The 11,402-nt window shown below is 37.6% G+C and overlaps 1 protein-coding gene across 2 annotated transcripts in view; it reads right to left on the reverse strand.

Annotated features, from left to right (window-relative positions):
• SANBR (SANT and BTB domain regulator of CSR) overlaps positions 1-11,342 on the reverse strand; it is a 77,277-nt gene extending 65,935 nt beyond the window's left edge. Inside the window, exon 1 of one of the 2 annotated variants that reach the window (XM_069768892.1) lies at positions 11,244-11,342. The gene's annotated coding sequence lies outside the window, so the exon portion shown is untranslated. The remainder of the gene's footprint in view (positions 1-11,243) is intronic. The other variant, XM_069768891.1, reaches the window with a different exon arrangement.
• Between the last annotated feature and the right edge of the window lie 60 nt (positions 11,343-11,402).

Consider the following 11,402-nt stretch of genomic DNA (forward strand, 5'->3'; position numbering starts at 1 on the left):
GTCGGGTGTCATGGAAATTGAGAAGTCGGAGGTTTGGCTTACTGATTCCACAGCTCTGGCAGGTCTGTGGAGTCAGAGTCGTGGGGTCGGAGCCCATTTTGGTGGAGTCGGAGTCGGGTGTCATGGAAATTGAGAAGTCGGAGGTTTAGCTTACTGACTCCACAGCTCTGGCAGGTCTGTGGAGTCAGAGTCGTGGAGTCAGAGCCCATTTTGGTGGAGTCGGAGTCATGGAAATTGAGAAGTTGGAGTTTTGGTTTACCGACTCCACAGCCCTGGCAGGACTGTGGAGTCAGAGTCGTGGAGTCGGAGCCCATTTTGGTGGAGTCGGAGTCATGGAAATTGAGAAGTCGGAGGTTTGGCTTACCAACTCCACAGCCCTGTTTGCCAGATCACCAAACACATAAGAAACACATATAATCCGCATCTAAGTATGTCAATAAACTTTTGTCACAACCAAGTACCGGGAAATGTAAAAAATAAAGCAGCTTTATTTAAGACATGACACCAACAAGAGACAAAAAACGCAGCATCAAAAATGCGATAAAAATGCATGGTAAAATAACACTCACAAAAAGGCAAGTAACCTAATTTAAATAATAGGTGCAAAAATACTGCAGCGTCAAAAACTCAGCAAAAGCTCATAGTGGTAATGTAGCTGAACAGACACGGGTAGAGGAGCGATAGAGACTCAGTGCTGGACCTGTTGTGGGTGGGTAATGCACAGTTTGCTTTTCTAAAACTCACTGCAGATTGGGAGGCTGAATTTCCAAAACTGGAAAACCACTTTCAGCTTAATTTTTATTGTACTTTGGCTCAGACCAAAAGATAATTTGCGTTGCCAATTCAGACAATACTGTCACAAGCCCTGCCCCCTCCCTGAAACGAAGTGCCATCAGTGACACATAATTCTGTGCCGTGCATTGCGGGCTGAATGTTACATATGTCTGAATGAGCTCTGATACCGGATGGGACAGAACCCCTCCAACTCCAGACCGTACTGCAGGGGCGGCGCAGTCTGAGCAGTGGAAGTGGAAAAGTACAAGGTAAAGGAGGTTTGGGTAACAATACAGACTTTGTACTGCTAATCCAACACTTTTCTTAAGGTACTGTCACACTAGACGATATCGCTAGCGATCCGTGACGTTGCAGCGTCCTCGCTAGCGATATCGTCCAGTGTGACAGGCAGCAGCGATCAGGCCCCTGCTGGGAGATCGCTGGTCGGGGAAGAAAGTCCAGAACTTTATTTCGTCGCTGGACTCCCCGTAGACATCGCTGAATCGGCGTGTGTGACACCGATTCAGCGATGTCTTCACTGGTAACCAGGGTAAACATCGGGTAACTAAGTGCAGGGCCGCGCTTAGTAACCCGATGTTTACCCTGGTTACCAGCGTAAAAAAACAAACAGTACATACTTACATTCAGCTGTCTGTCCCTTGCCCTCTGGTTCCTGCACTGACTGCTGGCCGTAAAGTGAAAGCAGAGCACAGCCACAGCGGTGAGTCACCGCTGTGTGACTCACCGCTGTGCTGTGCTTTCACTTTCACTTTACGGCCAGCAGTCAGTGCAGGAACCAGACGGCAAGGGACAGACAGCTGAATGTAAGTATGTACTGTTTGTTTTTTTACGCTGGTAACCAGGGTAAACATCGGGTTACTAAGCGCGGCCCTGCGCTTACTGATACGACAACTATCAGCAGAACATATACTTTTATTTTTGTAAATGAGAGGTATGTGTTAACCAGTCATTCTTTAATGAATAACAATATGATCTCATTTACAAGAGTTCTCCACTACTGTAAAAGTTACACTTCATGAGCACTAAGAGGTGTCAGAAGAAAAATACCTGGGGCCGATGGGGAACACAACGTAGTGTAGAAGAGACGTTATACAGGGGATGAATACTGCCACACTATGACCAGACAACATATTAGCACCACATTGTGACCGAACAATAGCATATACAAAGGACAAATACCGCCACACCTTGACCAGACCAAATATTACCACCACATAGTGACTAAATAATACCACATGCAAGGGACAAATACCGCCACATCATGACCAGCCCAAATATTACCATAACATGGTGACTGAGTAATACCACATAAAAGGGACAAATACCACCATACCATGACCAGACCACATATTACCATCCCATAGTGAGTGAATAATACCACATACAAGGGACAAATACCACCATACCATGACCAGACCACATATTACCACCACATAGTGACCGAATAATACCACATACAAGGGATAAATACCACCACCCCATAACCAGATAACATTATCACCACATAGTGACCGAATCATACCTTACGCCCACAACCGCAATGATAAATGATAAATAAGCTCAAAACAGGATGAATTTACATCCATTTCTGCCCGGAAATGTTGTAGGTACCCAGGCACAGGACCTTCATTGGTCACATTGATTGAAGGGCCTTGAAAGTCAGATGTGCATTAATTCCTTTAAGAGCTTATCAGAGCCATTAATAAGCTATCTGACATCTGTATATAGTATGTATTACGCAGCATTATAACACTGCAGACATCAGTATGATATACCGTAGTATATATTACACAGTACTATATTACTGCAGACACCAATATGATACAGTATGTATTACACAGCACTATAATACTGAGACATCAGTATGATATAGTATATATTACACAGTACGATATTACTGCAGACACCAATATGATACAGTATGCATTACACAGCATTATAATACCGAGACATTAGTATGATATAGTATATATTACACAGTACTAAATTACTGCAGACATCAGTATGATACAGTATGTATTACACAGCACTATAATACTGCAGACAACAATATACACAGCGGCATAATACTGCAGACATCAGTATCATATAGCAGAGGTGTCAAACTGCATTCCTCAAGGGTTGCAAACAGGTCATGTTTTCAGGATTTCCTTGTACTGTACAGGTGATAATTTAATCACCTACACACATAATGATTCCAGCACCTTGTGCAATGCTAAGAAATCCTGAATACACACATGGTTTGCGGCCCTCGAGGAATGCAGTTTGACACCCCTGACATAGTATGTATTACATAGCACTATAATACTGCAGGCAACAATATGATATAGTATGTATTACACAGCGGAATAATACTGAAACATCAGTATGATATAGAATGCATTACACAGTGCTATAACACTGCAGACACAAATATGATATAGTATGTATTATACAGTGGCATAATACGGCAGACATCAGTATGATACAGTATGTATTACACAGCGTTATAATACTGCAGACATCAGTAAGATATTTATGTATTACACAGCATTATAACACTGCAGACATCAGTATGATACAGTATGTGTTACACAGCGGCATAATACTGCAGACATCATTATGATTCTAGTATTACACAGCGCTATAATACTGCAGACATCAGTATGATACAGTATGTATTACACAGCGTTATAATACTGCAGACATCAGTAAGATATTTATGTATTACACAGCATTATAACACTGCAGACATCAGTATGATACAGTATGTGTTACACAGCGCCATAATACTGCAGACACTATAATACTATATTACTATTATAGTACTATAATACTGCAGACAACAATATGATTATAGTATTACACAGCGCTATAAGGGTATGTGCACACGTCAGGATTTCTTGCAGAAATTTTCCTGACAAAAACCGGACATTTCTGCCAGAAATCTGCATGCGTTTTTACAGTGATTTTACGGCGATTTTGACGCGTTTTTGGTGCGTTTTTGTGCGTTTTTTCCCAAGTGCATAGAATTGCGGGAAAAACGCAGAAAATCCGCAAAAATAATGAACATGCTCATTTTTTTTACCGCGATGCGTTTTTTTCGTGGAAAAAAACGCATCCATGTGCACAAAACATGCAGAATGCATTCTAAATGATAGAATGCATAATGTATGCGTTTTTAATGAGTTTTTATAGCGTTTTTACCGCGAAAAAAACGCGAAAAAACCTGAACGTGTGCACATAGCCTCACACTGCACACACCCATATGACATAGTATGTATTACACAGCGGCATAATACTGCAGACATCAGTATGATATATTATGTATTACACAGCGCTATAACACTGCACACACCAATATGATATAATATGTATTACACAGCGCTATAATACTCCAGACATCAGTATGATATAGTATGTATTACACAGCGCTATAATACTGCAGACATCAGTATGATTCTAGTATTACACAGCATTATAACAGTTCAGACATCAGTATGATTCTATAAACAGGGTACCAGACAACCACATAATGCTTTAGATATTGCGTACAGTTACGCCATAGGGAACAAAGTTACCCCACTCCATATAAAAATAGAAGATCGGAGGAAACAGGAGTATTTAGGGTTAAAAAATAGTAAGCTTTATTACAAAAACATATCAAGTCATATAAATATATTCCAAAAAGTGATACTAAAACCGGATGATGTGCCAGATCAATAGCGCCACCTATGCCCCAATAGTACATAATACATAGTGAGAGGTAAACGGGAAAGTATGTTCCAAAAAAAAAAAAAATCTATGTTCTGAACAAGTGACAACACTCACCAAAGGATGGATGGGGGAAGTGGCACTAGATCGCATCCAAGTGTGCCCCAACGTACGTTTCGCTTTTTAGTATGTCAGCTTTATCAAGGGGATCTGTATGATTCTACTATTACACAGCGTTATAATACTGCAGACATCAGTATGATATAGTAAGTATTACACAGCGCTATAATACTGCAGACATCATTATGATATAGTATGTATTACACAGCGCTATAATACTGCAGACATCAGTATGATATAGTATGTATTACACAGCGCTATAATACTGCAGACATCAGTATGATATAGTATGTATTACACAGCGCTATAATACTGCAGACATCAGTATGATTCTTGTATTACACAGCGCTATAATACTGCAGACATCAGTATGATATAGTATGTATTACACAGCGCTATAATACTGCAGACATCATTATGATATAGTATGTATTACACAGCGCTATAATACTGCAGACATCAGTATGATATAGTATGTATTACACAGCGCTATAATACTGCAGACATCAGTATGATATAGTATGTATTACACAGCGCTATAATACTGCAGACATCAGTATGATTCTTGTATTACACAGCGCTATAATACTGCAGACATCAGTATGATATAGTATGTATTACACAGCGCTATAATACTGCAGACATCATTATGATATAGTATGTATTACACAGCGCTATAATACTGCAGACATCAGTATGATTCTAGTATTACACAGCGATATAATACTGCAGACATCATTATGATTCTAGTATTACACAGCGCTATAATACTGCAGATATCAGTATGATATAGTATGTATTACACAGTGCTATAATACTGCAGACATCAGTATGATATAGTATGTATTACACAGCGCTATAATACTGCAGACATCAGTATGATTCTAGTATTACACAGCGATATAATACTGCAGACATCAGTATGATATAGTATGTATTACACAGCGCTATAATACTGCAGACATCATTATGATATAGTATGTATTACACAGCGCTATAATACTGCAGACATCAGTATGATATAGTATGTATTACACAGCGCTATAATACTGCAGACATCAGTATGATATAGTATGTATTACACAGCGCTATAATACTGCAGACATCAGTATGATTCTTGTATTACACAGCGCTATAATACTGCAGACATCAGTATGATATAGTATGTATTACACAGCGCTATAATACTGCAGACATCATTATGATATAGTATGTATTACACAGCGCTATAATACTGCAGACATCAGTATGATTCTAGTATTACACAGCGATATAATACTGCAGACATCATTATGATTCTAGTATTACACAGCGCTATAATACTGCAGATATCAGTATGATATAGTATGTATTACACAGTGCTATAATACTGCAGACATCAGTATGATATAGTATGTATTACACAGCGCTATAATACTGCAGACATCAGTATGATTCTAGTATTACACAGCGATATAATACTGCAGACATCATTATGATTCTAGTATTACACAGCGCTATAATACTGCAGATATCAGTATGATATAGTATGCATTACACAGTGCTATAATACTGCAGACATCAGTATGATATAGTATGTATTACACAGCGCTATAATACTGCAGACATCAGTATGATATAGTATGTATTACACAGCGCTATAATACTGTAGACATCAGTATGATTCTAGTATTACACAGCGCTATAATACTGCAGACATCAGTATGATATAGTATGTATTACACAGAGCTACAATACTGCAGACATCAGTATGATTCTAGTATTACACAGAGCTATAATACTGCAGACATCATTATGATATAGTACGTATAAGGGTATGTGTCCACGTTCAGGATTGCATCAGGATTTGGTCAGTATTTTACCTCAGTATTTGTAAGCCAAAACAAGGAGTGGGTGATAAATGCAGAAGTGGAGCATATGTTTCTATTATACTTTTCCTCTAATTGTTCCACTCCTGGTTTTGGCTAACAAATACTGATGTAAAATCCTGACCAAATCGTGATGCAATCCTGAACGTGGACACATACCCTTACACAGCGCAATAATACTGCAGACATCATTATGATATAGTATGTATTACACAGCGCTATAATACTGCAGACATCAGTATGATATAGTATGTATTACACAGCGCTATAATACTGCAGACATCAGTATGATTCTAGTATTACACAGCGCTATAATACTGCAGACATCAGTATGATATAGTATGTATTACACAGCGCTATAATACTGCAGACATCATTATGATATAGTATGTATTACACAGCGCTATAATACTGCAGACATCAGTATGATATAGTATGTATTACACAGCGCTATAATACTGCAGACATCAGTATGATTCTAGTATTACACAGCGCTATAATACTGCAGACATCAGTATGATATAGTATGTATTACACAGCGCTATAATACTGCAGACATCAGTATGATTCTAGTATTACACAGCGCTATAATACTGCAGACATCAGTATGATATAGTATTTATTACACAGCGCTATAATACTGCAGACATCAGTATGATATAGTATGTATTACACAGCGCTATAATACTGCAGACATCAGTATGATATAGTATGTATTACACAGCGCTATAATACTGCAGACATCAGTATGATTCTAGTATTACACAGCGCTATAATACTGCAGACATCATTATGATTCTAGTATTACACAGCGCTATAATACTGCAGACATCAGTATGATATAGTATGTATTACACAGCGCTATAATACTGCAGACATCAGTATTTTTATAGTATGTATTACACAGCGCTATAATACTGCAGGCATCATTATGATATAGTATGTATTACACAGCGCTATAATACTGCAGACATCATTATGATATAGTATGTATTACACAGCACTATAATGCTGCAGACATCAGTATGATATAGTATGTATTACACAGCGCTATAATACTGCAGACATCAGTATGATTCTAGTATTACACAGTGCTATAATACTGCAGACATCAGTATGATATAGTATGTATTACACAGCGCTATAATACTGCAGACATCAGTATGATATAGTATGTATTACACAGCGCTAGAATACTGCAGACATCAGTATGATATAGTATGTATTACACAGCGCTAGAATACTGCAGACATCAGTATGATATAGTATGTATTACACAGCGCTATAATACTGCAGACATCAGTATGATTCTAGTATTACACAGCGCTATAATACTGCAGACATCATTATGATATAGTATGTATTACACAGCGCTATAATACTGCAGACATCAGTATGATATAGTATGTATTACACAGCGCTATAATACTGCAGACATCAGTATGATTCTAGTATTACACAGCGCTATAATACTGCAGACATCAGTATGATATAGTATGTATTACACAGCGCTATAATGCTGCAGACATCAGTATGATATAGTATGTATTACACAGCATTATAACAGTGCAGACATCAGTATGATATATAGTATGTATTACACTGCGCTATAATACTGCAGACATCAGTATGATATATAGTATGTATTAAACAGCGCTATAATACTGCAGACATCAGTATGATATAGTATGTATTACACAGCGCTATAATACTGCAGACATCAGCATGATATAGTATGTATTACACAGCGCTATAATGCTGCAGACATCAGTATGATATAGTATGTATTACACAGCGCTATAATGCTGCAGACATCAGTATGATATAGTATGTATTACACAGCGCTATAATACTGCAGACATCAGTATGATTCTAGTATTACACAGCGCTATAATACTGCAGACATCAGTATGATATAGTATGTATTACACAGCGCTATAATGCTGCAGACATCAGTATGATTCTAGTATTACACAGCGCTATAATACTGCAGACATCAGTATGATTCTAGTATTACACAGCGCTATAATACTGCAGACATCATTATGATATAGTATGTATTACACAGCGCTATAATACTGCAGACATCAGTATGATATAGTATGTATTACACAGCGCTATAATACTGCAGACATCAGTATGATTCTAGTATTACACAGCGCTATAATACTGCAGACATCATTATGATATAGTATGTATTACACAGCGCTATAATACTGCAGACATCAGTATGATATAGTACGTATTACACAGCGCTATAATACTGCAGACATCATTATGATATAGTATGTATTACACAGCGCTATAATACTGCAGACATCAGTATGATATAGTATGTATTACACAGCGCTATAATACTGCAGACATCATTATGATATAGTATGTATTACACAGCGCTATAATACTGCAGACATCAGTATGATTCTAGTATTACACAGCGATATAATACTGCAGACATCAGTATGATTCTTGTATTACACAGCGCTATAATACTGCAGACATCAGTATGATTCTAGTATTACACAGCGATATAATACTGCAGACATCATTATGATTCTAGTATTACACAGCGCTATAATACTGCAGACATCAGTATGATATAGTATGTATTACACAGTGCTATAATACTGCAGACATCAGTATGATATAGTATGTATTACACAGCGCTATAATACTGCAGACATCAGTATGATATAGTATGTATTACACAGCGCTATAATGCTGCAGACATCAGTATGATATAGTATGTATTACACAGCGCTATAATACTGCAGACATCAGTATGATTCTAGTATTACACAGCGCTATAATACTGCAGACATCAGTATGATATAGTATGTATTACACAGCGCTATAATGCTGCAGACATCAGTATGATATAGTATGTATTACACAGCATTATAACAGTGCAGACATCAGTATGATATATAGTATGTATTACACTGCGCTATAATACTGCAGACATCAGTATGATATATAGTATGTATTAAACAGCGCTATAATACTGCAGACATCAGTATGATATAGTATGTATTACACAGCGCTATAATACTGCAGACATCAGCATGATATAGTATGTATTACACAGCGCTATAATGCTGCAGACATCAGTATGATATAGTATGTATTACACAGCGCTATAATGCTGCAGACATCAGTATGATATAGTATGTATTACACAGCGCTATAATACTGCAGACATCAGTATGATTCTAGTATTACACAGCGCTATAATACTGCAGACATCAGTATGATATAGTATGTATTACACAGCGCTATAATGCTGCAGACATCAGTATGATATAGTATGTATTACACAGCGCTATAATACTGCAGACATCAGTATGATATATAGTATGTATTACACTGCGCTATAATACTGCAGACATCAGTATGATATATAGTATGTATTAAACAGCGCTATAATACTGCAGACATCAGTATGATATAGTATGTATTACACAGCGCTATAATACTGCAGACATCAGCATGATATAGTATGTATTACACAGCGCTATAATACTGCAGACATCAGTATGATATAGTATTACACAGCGCTATAATGCTGCAGACATCAGTATGATATAGTATTACACAGCGCTATAATGCTGCAGACATCAGTATGATATAGTATGTATTACACAGCGCTATAATACTGCAGACATCAGTATGATTCTAGTATTACACAGCGCTATAATACTGCAGACATCAGTATGATATAGTATGTATTACACAGCGCTATAATACTGCAGACATCAGCATGATATAGTATGTATTACACAGCGCTATAATACTGCAGACATCAGCATGATATAGTATGTATTACACAGCGCTATAATGCTGCAGACATCAGTATGATATAGTATGTATTACACAGCGCTATAATACTGCAGACATCAGTATGATTCTAGTATTACACAGCGCTATAATACTGCAGACATCAGTATGATATAGTATGTATTACACAGCGCTATAATGCTGCAGACATCAGTATGATATAGTATGTATTACACAGCGCTATAATACTGCAGACATCAGTATGATTCTAGTATTACACAGCGCTATAATACTGCAGACATCAGTATGATATAGTATGTATTACACAGCGCTATAATGCTGCAGACATCAGTATGATATAGTATTACACAGCGCTATAATGCTGCAGACATCAGTATGATATAGTATGTATTACACAGCGCTATAATACTGCAGACATCAGTATGATTCTAGTATTACACAGCGCTATAATACTGCAGACATCAGTATGATATAGTATGTATTACACAGCGCTATAATGCTGCAGACATCAGTATGATATAGTATGTATTACACAGCGCTATAATACTGCAGACATCAGTATGATTCTAGTATTACACAGCGCTATAATACTGCAGACATCAGTATGATATAGTATGTATTACACAGCGCTATAATGCTGCAGACATCAGTATGATATAGTATGTATTACACAGCATTATAACAGTGCAGACATCAGTATGATATAGTATGTATTACACAGCATTATAACAGTGCAGACATCAGTATGATATATAGTATGTATTACACTGCGCTATAATACTGCAGACATCGGGGTCATACAGTATAATATTACAGTATTACGCTATGGTGCGGCAGACATCAGTACGGTACAGTATAATATTACAGACAGCAGTACGGTACAGTATAATATTACAGACAGCAGTACGGTACAGTATTATATTACGGTACAGTATGTATTCACACTATGGCGCCGCAGGTTTGTCTTACCGCACTCACCGCCCGCAGATTTCTCGTCCACTGCTCCTGCACCAGGCACAACCAAAGAGCCGGTGATAGAGATTTTCATGCAGCTACCTACCATGCTGTACCACACCTGCTAAGCAGAGCTCCAATCAGATGCGGGGAGACAGAGATTCCAGCCAATAA

Source organism: Ranitomeya imitator, chromosome 5, assembly GCF_032444005.1.
Source record: "Ranitomeya imitator isolate aRanImi1 chromosome 5, aRanImi1.pri, whole genome shotgun sequence".
Lineage (NCBI taxonomy): Eukaryota > Metazoa > Chordata > Amphibia > Anura > Dendrobatidae > Ranitomeya > Ranitomeya imitator.